Source organism: Takifugu flavidus, chromosome 8 (assembly GCF_003711565.1).
Source record: "Takifugu flavidus isolate HTHZ2018 chromosome 8, ASM371156v2, whole genome shotgun sequence".
Lineage (NCBI taxonomy): Eukaryota > Metazoa > Chordata > Actinopteri > Tetraodontiformes > Tetraodontidae > Takifugu > Takifugu flavidus.
Window position 1 is genome coordinate 2,205,141 of NC_079527.1, and position 11,326 is coordinate 2,216,466.

Consider the following 11,326-nt stretch of genomic DNA (forward strand, 5'->3'; position numbering starts at 1 on the left):
ACATATCTGGTATTTAAACATCCTAACTGCTTTTTTTTCCTTCTCCTCAGACCTCGGAGCTTAGCTGTGTGTCCCCACAACCGAAGACTCCCTAATGTGCTGCATGCGGCTGGAAAAGAATATTCTCTGCTCCTGCATTCATCACGGTGTTTTGGTCAGGAAATCACATTAAAAGTGTCGCTTTGATCTAATGAAGAAACGTAGCTTTTTCGGGGTAAGTCGTCAACATACTTGAGTGGTACGTATTTTTCTGCGCATTAAGATTTCAGTACGTTGTAGCTGATCTGGACACGTGTCAGAGTTTGCTGGACACATGTGTCCACATCCCGTCCACATCCCAGCGTGGGTGTAAAAAATGCAGTGAATGCACAACATCTGCCCCTGTGCACCATTTACCCCTGAGACCCAGAGGCAGCTCAGAATAAGCCTGATTCAGTGTGTGTGTGTCTGAGTATTACATTAGGGATCCATTTACTCACTTTAAATGTACCATTAGGTGGAAATGCAGGTGTAGCATCCTCAGTATGGATGTAAACACACAACAAGCTTTCAGGTAAATAAGAGGCATGAGTGCCAGCTGTGGGAGCACCACTGCCCTAATGTGCATTTGTTCATCTTTTGTTCACCAATGTTCAAAATTACAGTTTTGGGGAGAGATGGAGTACAAGACAGAGGTTTCCAGTCTGTTGCAGAGCAGATCTGCGAACATCAAATTATGACAAGCCACTTCCCTTGCACTCCCTATCCTATCCTATCCTATCCTATATCCTATCCTATCCTATCCTATCCTATCCTATCCTATCCTATCCTATCCTATCCTATCCTACCCTACCCTACTCTAGCCTACCCTGTCCTATCCTATCCTATCCTATCCTGTCCTGTCCTGTCCTGTCCTGTCCTGTCCTGTCCTGTCCTAACCTTTCCTTTCCTTTCCTTTCCTTTCCTTTCCTTTCCTTTCCTTTCCTTTCCTTTCCTTTCCTATCCTATCCTATCCTATCCTATCCTATCCTATCCTAGCCTAGCCTAGCCTAGCCTAGCCTACCCTACCCTACCCTACCCTGTCCTGTCCTGTCCTGTCCTGCCCTGTCGTAGCCTTGCCTATCCTATCTTATCTTATCTTATCTTGTCTTATTTTACCCTAGCCTATCCTATCCTGTCCTGTCCTGTCCTGTCCTGTCCTGTCCTGTCCTGTCCTATGCTATGCTATCCTACCCTACCCTACCCTACCCTACCCTACCCTGTCCTGTCCTGTACTGTCCTATCCTGTCCTATCCTATCTATCCTATCCTATCCTGTCCTGTCCTGTCCTGTCCTGTCCTGTCCTATCCTATCCTATCCTATCCTATCCTAACCTTTCCTTTCCTTTCCTTTCCTAGCCTAGCCTAGCCTAGCCTAGCCTAGCCTACCCTACTCTGTCCTGTCCTGTCCTGTCCTGTCCTAGCCTAGCCTAGCCTAGCCTACCCTGTCCTGTCCTGTCCTGCCCTGTCCTGTCCTGTCCTGTCCTATCCTATCCTATGCTATCCTATCCTATCCTATCCTATCCTATCCTATCCTATCCTATCCTATCCTACCCTACCCTACCCTAGCCTACCTTACCCTACCCTACCCTGTCCTGTCCTATCCTATCCTAGCCTAGCCTATCCTATCCTATCTTATCTTTTCTTATCTTATCCTAGCCTACTGTAGCCTATCCTAGCATAGCCTATCCTAGCCTAGCCTATCCTACCCTATCCTAGTCTATCTTATCCTAGCATAGCCTAGCCTAGCCTATCCTATCCTATCCTAGAATAGCCTTTCGTTTCGTTTCCTATCCTATCCTATCCTATCCTATCCTATCCTATCCTATCCTATCCTATCCTATCCTATCCTATCCACTTGGGGTTTATTCCCTGTGGGACAGCAACATGATTCCCTGTGGCTTAAAGCATGTGCATTGATATTTAAACAGAATGGATGCAGTCACAACAGAACTCCGTGTAAATGCAGAAGCCCGGCATTCTTGGACTCAATCCACGGATGTTCTTACTATGGTGACCATGTGTAACTGGAGCATCATTTTGCCCTAATGACACATATCAGCACAAAACTACAGAGCTTCAGTCTGTTGGAAATCATTTTAACATCTATACAAGCATTAAAATCCACAAACCATACAGCTCATGACAGTGAAACTGCAGTGAAAACTTTCAAACATAACATGCTTAATTATTTATTAAGATTATGGCTGTTTTTCACAGATTCTTTGACAGATTTAAATTCCCTTAACACTTTTTTTCAGAACAGTTGCATAAAGGACAGTCGCAGAGTTCTCAAACAGATCTCGGCTAAACTGTCATTTCTCTCACTTTGTGGTGCCAATAACGCGACTTCTTAAAGCCATATTCATATTGAAGACTTTTGTCATGTCATCAGTCTATTCATGAGGCTAATCCTCCAAATGAACTGCTCATTTTCATTGGAGCTTCCATCAAAGACCGGGATTGATTTTAGTCTCGTCGTCTGAGATTCACCTCACACAAATCTCAATTAAATCAGCGTCAGTGAGCGATTCAAATCTGACACCTCGGCTTTTCCACTTCTGCCTCCCTCCAGTCAGCTGATAGCAGGGTTCCCTTTATACCAGTTGATTAAAAAACACACCTGTGATGTCCCCCTTTGCCATCAAATCAAACTCATTTCGGGTATGAGACAGCTTTGGGGAGGTTGGGGGGGTTCCCCCAGGAGGTCATGTCATAATTCACCAAACATCTGTTGCCTAATTTGGCGACAGAACCATCAGCAGGGCTGCAGGGTGTCACCAGAATCACATTTTGTAAGAGCTCAGTCACATTACTGACACCTTACATACAAGGACAATCAATAAAACTGATCAATCAATCAATGACTGATAAATGCATGCTAAGATAATCACACAGGCAACTCATTTTGTTTTCTATTATATGTCCAGCTTCTTTTCATATGCGGTGACTTGGAGATGAAGGTTTCTAGTTGTCCTGTGGCGAGGTGGAGCGCCACTGGCCTCAAGGACGGCACAGATGCCAATTATAATCCAGGCAGGGGGCCACCATGGGAGACGCACGCCGCTCGGGCTGCACCGCTCGCATGAGCGGGAGGGAAATGAGGGGACAGTGTGCGGGAACATCTGGGATCATCTGCGGGCCGAATAAATTGGGATGAATGGGAACGCCAGAAAGAGTGAACAACACCCTCGAATCCGGTGGGATTTCAAGTTCCACTCTGGCAAACAGCTGTTTCTCTGGTGGATGACAAGGAGCAGAAGAGGGTAATTGGGATGGATGTGGCGGTGACCCCTCACAGGTGTGAGGGGCATTTACCTTAAACTACAATCTGACACTTCCTCATTTTCTCTGTCCATGTCTGTCTGCCTGTCTGTCTGTCTGTCTGTCTGTCCAAAGTGAAAACACTGATTGTCTTATAGAGTTATTATCATTTTAAATAATGCAACATTGCATCCCTGGCATGTTTTTAGTAAAGAGCTCTAACTAGTGGGGTTCAGGGTTCTGGGTTGTGTTTGGTTTTCCTGCAGGGGGCGAGGAGGAGTCGATTGGCAACAGCTGGCGCTGCAGGCAGGTGCACCTGTTGGCAATTTCCATCAGGCCACCTATTTAGGGAGGGAGCGCCTGCCTACCAGTGTTGGAGTGTTTTGGTGGCTTCCCTGCTTGTTTGAGGTCTCCACACTGTCCTGCTGGACTTGTGCAGAACCCGACTCTTGAGTTGGCTCCGTGCTGGAGCTCTCTGTGCCCCGGAAGATTGAACTAGTGCTCCCTGTAGTCCAGGAGGACTGCCAGTTTGTGTTGGGTTGAATAAGACCTGTTTTTGGACTGGCGTTCTTGCCTGCTTTCGGGTCCTGTAAAAACCCAAATGTAACACTAACAATGCCACTGAGATTCAAGATTCAAGATTCAAGAGTACTTTATTGATCCCTTTAGGGGGTGTCCACCAGGGAAATTAGCATCTCCAAAGATCTACAAGCATCTACAAAATTTCCCACCACCATTTCACCCCATTAAACCTATTAAAGATAATAAAAATATAATAAAATAAGAAATAAAATAGAATAAATTAAAAATAGAATATGAATATAAATATAAAACTATAAAAATGTTCCAGAGAGACTCCTAACAGGGATTTGAACCCAGGACCTTACTGGGATTGAACAGTGCAAACCCACCAAAATAACAGAAACTCAGTAATGTGTCGTTTGTAGGCCACTAATTTCCCTAAGGAAAGTCCACATTGTTCTTAGTGCACTAACCCAACCACTGTGCACGAGTTCATGTCTCTGACTGAGTTCTTACCCAAATACTATTTGTTTGAATAGACTGGCCTGTGGTAATCCCAGTGGGAGTGAGGGTGTACAGAAGGAAGAGGGGGAAAAATTGGGCTAAAGGGAGAAAATTTCATTATGTGGTGCAGTGGCCGTGTGGCGTTCACTGCCTCTGGGAGGACAAATCAGGGCGAGCGCGGAATATCGAGGACAGAGGAGAACAGAGGGCGGGAGGTGTGATGCGAAAACGCATCCTGATCGGGTTAAAACGCAAGCTGCATTACGCCATCTGCGTTATCTCGTCCTGGATATTAAAAGTGATTCGCAGACTTTGTGCGACACCATATGGCTTCCCTCAGCTCAAAACTACCGACTCCACATATTACTTCTCCTTCAGCATCGAGGAGCACGCTCAGTTTGTTTGGTGAGTGAAATGCTAAGTATTTTTATTTGCCCCCGGAAACCTCTTCGGAGCTCCACTGCAGCATACTGGAGGGTGGGAAATGCCTCTCTGATTATTAAAGCCTTCCCTGAGCGGGCAATCAGGCCAGACTCTCCAGCTCACCGCAGACCAAGAAACCGTCAGGCTGCTGCTTCGGACGCCCTGAAAGAGCGAGAGAGGTTTGGAAACCAGACTCCTACCGGGCCAGAAGCAGCGGAATGCCGTCCTCTCATCATCAAAATGCACGAGCAGCAGTCTGTGGTGTCGCTCATGTTTCCTCCTTAACGGGCGTTACAACTGCTATTGCCCGACATCATCATCATCATCATCATCATCATCATCATCATCATCATCATCATCATCAGGGTTTAATGTTTCCTTCCTGCATTAGACCAAAATAAGCAACACTTGGAGTTCCTCAAGGTTGTCTTCTCAATAGGGGGGGTTTCTGTGGTTACCTTAGATTTCCATTGCTTGTAGGGGACTTCAGTCGGTCTGTTATGCAATTACCTTGTTACACTCCGTGGCCTGTAGTGGGGGGAGGAGGTGGGGGTGGTGTTGGAGAGCTGGACCTGCCGGCTGCCAAATCCTGCCGCGGCGCTGCTACTGTTACGCCGCAACTGGGCTCAATTTACCTGTCTCCCTGCATTTTGTACCACCTCATAAAAAATGTATTTAAGCTCATCGGCTGTTCCGGATGCTCTGTTGCCTTGGCAACCAAATTCTCCCACAAGTATTAGGTGCCTGAGGCCTGGAGCCGGCACCGTATTTCCCGACTCCTCATCCTTCCCACTCTTCTTTCATTTAGCGATATTGTTGTTTTATTTCATTAATAAGTCATAGAGTTAAATAAAGGTTATCAGGGCGGTGAATTTGTCGCCAGGCCCAAGCAATATCTGGGTGTGTGTACAGCCCAGCAGTGTGAAACGTAGGCACCCAGAAGGTCACGGGTTCCAGTTTTACCCTCTTCTCTTCTCTCTCTTCTCTCCTCTTCACTTCCTTCCTTCCTCTCCTCTTCACTTCCTTCCTTCCTCTCCTCTCCTCTCCTCTCCTCTCCTCTCCTCTCCTCTCCTCCTCCTCTCCTCTCCTCTCCTCTCCTCTCCTCTCCTCTCCTCTCCTCTCCTCCCTCCTCCCCTCTCTTCTTCTCCTCTCCTCTCCTCTCCTTTCCTCCCCCTCCTCTCCTCTCCTCTCTCTCCTCTCCTCTCCTCTCTTCTCTTCTCTTCTCTTCTCTTCTCTTCTCTTCTCTTCTCTTCTCTTCTCTTCCTCTCCTCTCTCTTCTCTTCTCTCCTCTTCACTTCCTCCTTCCTCTCCTCTCCTCCTCTCCTCTCCTCCTCCTCTCCTCTCTCTCCTCTCCTCTCCTCCTCCTCTCCTCTCTCTTCTCCTCTCCTCTCTCCTCTCCTCCCTCCTCTCCTCTCCTCTCCTCTCCTCTCCTCTCCTCTCCTCTCCTCTCCTCTCCTCTCCCCTCTTTTCCTCTCCTCTCCTCTCCTCTCCTCTCCTCTCCTCTCCTCTCCTCTCCTCCCTCCTCTCCCCTCCCCTCCCCTCCCCTCTCCTCTCCTCTCCTCTCCTCCCCCTCCTCTCCTCTCCTCTCTCTCCTCTCCTCCCCTCCCCTCTCCTCTCCTCTCCTCTCCTCTCCTCTCCTCTCCTCTCCTCTCCTCTCCTCTCCTCCTCTCCTCTCCTCTCCTCTCCTCTCCTCTCCTCCTCTCTCCGCTCTCCGCTCCTCTCCTCTCTCCTCTCCTCTCCTTCTCCTCTCCTCTCCTCTCCTCTCCTCTCCTCTCCTCTCCTCTCCTCTCCTCTGAGCTTGGTCTTGCTAAAAGTTACTTCCTGTTAAGTTTCCTTGCTACTGTTGCTTGTTTGGGCCAGACTCTGGGTTTCAATCTTGATTATAAGAGATGCTATTTAATAAATAAATAAATAGATAAACAAACAAACAAACAAATAAATAAATAAATAAATAAATAAATAAATAAATAAATAAATAAATAAATAAATAAGAAAAGCTGGAACCCAAACAAGAATCCAGGCTGCTCTGCCTCTCCAGCCCCCGAGCTGCCTGATGACGGACAAAAAATGTGAACAAGCTGAGGAGAAAATCTAAACAGGCCCACTTCATGTTGTTTCCTGCAGCAACCCAGGACGCTCCTACACATTAACTCGTGACAACATATGCAGCGCTGGGGATTCTCGGAGAGAGAGAGAGATGCTGAGAAGAGGCTGGAAGAGAAAGCCTCCCCCACCCGCACGCCGCTGAAGCCATCAGGAAGAAGAGCACTCTCGACACATGCGATCTTCCCAAGAATGGCCTCCAACGGGTGCAAACAGAAGGACGGCTGAAGATTTATGTGGCTTTTAAGGACTCGACTGGTGTGCCCCCGGTAAGCCCTGCAGTCAGAGACAAGACATATTTAGGATAATGTGTTTCTGTTGTCACTAGTCATCAGATGCACTTTGCCGTAACCGCACATGTCTTTCTACAACATTCTACTCAGAGAGTATATCCAGTTCATGCAAACCAGCTCTAAATAAGACATTTTCTGACTCCACAGATGAAATCTGCAGATGTTATTAAGTGCTCGTGATGTGTTCATGCATTAAGCAGGGAGCCTACGCAGACCTCTGTTCCGTCTGCCTCTCGCTGGGGATGCAACAAGTCGGACTGGTGTTGTGTATCCTCAGCATTGTGCATCCTTGTTCCTTGCTGCTGTAAATGAATAAATACGGACCCACTTGATAAGGCTGCGTATCAGCATCTGTGTAGCTCCCCGTCACAGAAACATCACTCTCCACTTTGCAGGAATACACAAAATGCAAATCAGCACATTCCATCATCCTGCTGTGATGTGAGCATAAATAGCAGCTTTAGTTCGACTTTGTTCCTCCCTTGATTTTAAATTGGCATTGCCTCATCACTGACAGTTTATGGTATAAAATCCTCATTCTTAACGGAGAACACAGCTGAAATATGTGCTATTACATGTAACAACACTGTAAATAGCCGTGTGTGTGGCACCTAACTACTGGCCAGGAACCAGCGCGCTACCAACGTTTCAAACCACCCAAATTCCTGTTTTTGGATGAAATATGACTAAATACAAGTGTGCTTATGACCTGCTGACATTCTGCATTACGGCTGTTAGCTTTATTCAGATGGTAGGCGCCACTACAGCGTTTTCCTGTTGGCTTTTCTGCAGATGTATGGAGCGTACACGTGCAAAGCAAACATAAGAGGAGAAACAGCTGCTGTGGCACATCAGGACTTCAGCTCAGTCTAAAACACAGGAAATGCTGCCAAATCCAGGCCAACTGCAAAACTTTGCAACATAAACTGTGCTTATTCTCTAATGAGGCGGTGACAGTATTTTTTCTCAGCTTTTATTGACAATAAAAGAATGAAGGACACATCTATGAGGTTAAAAAATGTACCTTTATAAACACAAGCTCAATAATATTTTTATTCTTTCTCAGACAAGAACAGACACCTGCGGAAACATCGGGGACAGTTTAAAGAAAACTCGGCTGGAATTCCTTGTATATCAAGTTTTGTGCTTTAAAACAACATGAGCAGTGTGTTCATTCCACATTTCTCTTCCCTAATAGCATCACAGAGGCCCCGATGCTGGAAAAAAGGGTCATTGGGAGCCTCTATGCTCCGAGCTTAATTGTTTTTACTTCTCACTGACACCAAGACCACCATCTCTACGGACTGTAAACCAAATAAATTAAATCCAGCATTTGCGCTGTACTACAGCAGGGACCGTTAAAATGTTAATATTTAATTTGTGGTGAAAGTTTTGTGTCTTGCGTCCACATCGTTCTGTTTGCAAAGTAGCACTTATGGGTGCTATGGAGACATTTGCCTCCAACAAATGTCTCCATAGCCCAGAATAACTTTGTTTATAGAGATTTAATTGTAGATGTTTGGGTGTTTTGAGGATAAAGGGATGAATCCAAGCAGAAAACAGCTTACAGCTAGTGTCTAGCCTACTTACTAGAGCCGACACCCTCAAGTAAGACAGAGCAAAAGTTAAAGTCCTTGAATAAAATCAGCTCACACGTCGTCAGTCCCTATATAACGTCCTGACTTGAACCCAGTCAACACCTCTAGAGAGACCTGAAACTGTCCACCGGTCTCCATCCATCCTGGAAGTGTCACGGAAGGGGTTGATCAGGCCCTGAACGCAGGCCAGGACACAGTGGTAAAATGGTCAAACGGCTTTATTTACAGGGGAGGCGGGAGCACACAAAGAACACGGAGCACATGAGGAACACGAGGGCAGCCCTCCAGGACTGGGGAGCACCCAGGGAACGGGCGCGGCCCTCCAGGGCGCAGGGAACAGGAGCGGCCCACCGGGAGACACAAAGCTGGAGCGGCCCTCCAGGAAACACAGAACACCAGCACACAACGAGGGAGACAAACAGACACCCTGACAAGACAAGCAGGCCACCCTGGCACTGACAGGCAGGCACAACCCGCTTAAATAGGCAGCAAGATGTAAATTGCCTGCAGTGCCAGCTGCCACCAATTGTGCCCCACACCACCCCCTGCAGGACAACGACCGACACGACCCAGATACCCCAACAGGAAGAGCCTGAAGATTGAAGAGTATCCAACAGTATAACTGTTTAGTCCCGACCGTGGCCACTGTGATCAAGAAGCTTCTGTTGGGTTTCTCTCCTCTAAAACAGGATGTCCCCCTTCCCCCCCGCACATCTGTCCCAGCAGTGCTCACGAGGGGGAGGAGCAGAAATGGGCCCAGGTGAGGGAGCTGGAGACAGTTGGTGGACATTTTTTGCGCTCCCGCTTGCCGTCAGGGTTCAGAAGCAGCTGTTCAGCAGCAGGTATTTAGTGTCACGGTCGTCAGCGTTGGTCCAGGCCCGTTTTAATTACAGAAATACGCGACGGCTTTAATGAATTCTACTGATGCACTCCGTGTCAACTTTGCTTTGCAGTCAAACTCAATCTGGAACAAGAGACTTCCGAAGAGCGCGACAATAAACCGGAAGTAAACGGCAAACAGACACGAGGGGCTAGAGTGGAATATTTGAACGGATCCTTATCAGCACAAACACTAGAGTGGTGGATTAATAGAAACTCCCAAAGACGGTTGATGCAGAGATGCAGGGAACCTGGTTTTTCTCTTGCGCAACACAGCAACTGCACAAGGCAAAATGAATATTTTATTTCACTACTTTATGTAAATTAAAAGGCAACGTGAATGGAGTTCTAAACAGTGCACCACCAGCATCATAGTGAAGAACGTGACAAGAGTTGTCATGTTAGACGTCATATTCTGTCCAACAGGTGCTCCACATCCCCGAGGAAAACTGTTTGCTTGGGGGTTTGCCTCTGGGTCCCTGTAAAGCAGATCATTTTGATCCCAACAAGAGCTGTGGAAGACCGAATCGAAAACTGATCTGCTGTCCTTGAATCTCGTGAAAATTGTGATAGGCTAAGGAAGAGCTTCAATTTTGTGCTTCTGGAAACTGGATCATTACAACAGAAAATGCAGCTGTCAAATGTTGCTCTTCAACAAATAACTACAGGCTAACCCTTTATTTTCTTTTGGAAACCTCTTTAGTAAAGCTTCATGTCTCTTCTGCTTCTTACAGCACTCCTCTGGTGATGATTGCCCGTCCTCAGAAGATATGAAGCCCCCCGTCCTCTGTTTTCCAAAAGGCAGTGAAGAAACAAGAGTTCTGTTTAATCCTGAACAAATTAAATGCCGTTTGAGGCAATAATAACAGACAAAATAAGTTGGTGTCCTAAAACAATAGCAGATTTGCTGACTGCTCCGGCTAACAGTGCTTTGGCGTAAAGAAAAAATAATGTTGTCACATTTGTTCTCACATTTAAACTTTAATCTTCATTTCAGGCACATTAAACCACTAAAGGACGGCTTGGTCGTTTCTTTTAGCACCTTTACCATCTTAAACCTGACTTCTACCCCCGGCTTTGCTGTGTGAGATGACCAGATTCGCGTCATCCTTTCTCTCACTTGGGAGGAAAAACGCATCAGGCTCCATTTGTCACCAGTGGGAAACTCAGACTTGTCCTGTCTTCCCTAATTATGCAGCTAACAGTCGCAATGACGGCTTAGTGGCAACCTAATGAAATAATAAGTTGTCTCTGCCGTGTCTACACATCATTTGCTATATTTATGTCATTTCAGCCAACGGCTAAACTGAGATTGTTCCACCTTCAAGGCTGCTTTTAATGCAACCGCTCCTGCTTCAATTGAACATGTAAATCAAGCAGAATCAATGGCTAAAGAACCCGAGGGCAACGTTGCAGGTGGGGCGAGGTTGGTATTGCAACTGAAAACACACTGAACAACTGATTTGATGCGTGTGTGTGTCCTTGACAACTCGGGGCCCCTGCAGTTTTAACGGATCACCATTTCGATATTCCCCACGTCTGCAGTGCATTTTCTGTTTGAATAATTCTCACACTAATTCGACCGAAGGTTGCGCACAGGATTGCGTTGAGATCCACACCTCATTTCACGATGAACAGCTGAAGTTGCGGGGTTATCAGCTCGCAGGGCTGTTTTTAAAGTGTAAATAGTGAGCAACAGCTTTACGTTCGGTTCAGTGTATCA

The 11,326-nt window shown here is 46.7% G+C and overlaps 1 long non-coding RNA gene across 2 annotated transcripts; it reads left to right on the forward strand.

The window, feature by feature from the left end:
- The first annotated feature begins 56 nt into the window (after nt 1-56).
- LOC130530117 (uncharacterized) lies at nt 57-10,666 on the forward strand. Of its 2 annotated transcripts, none has more exons than XR_008951745.1 (3): nt 57-214; nt 6,855-7,102; nt 10,338-10,666. It is a non-coding gene; the product is annotated as an uncharacterized LOC130530117 (long non-coding RNA). The 2 variants fall into 2 exon arrangements; XR_008951744.1 differs by lacking the exon at nt 10,338-10,666 and adding an exon at nt 7,919-8,800.
- Nucleotides 10,667-11,326: the final 660 nt, after the last annotated feature.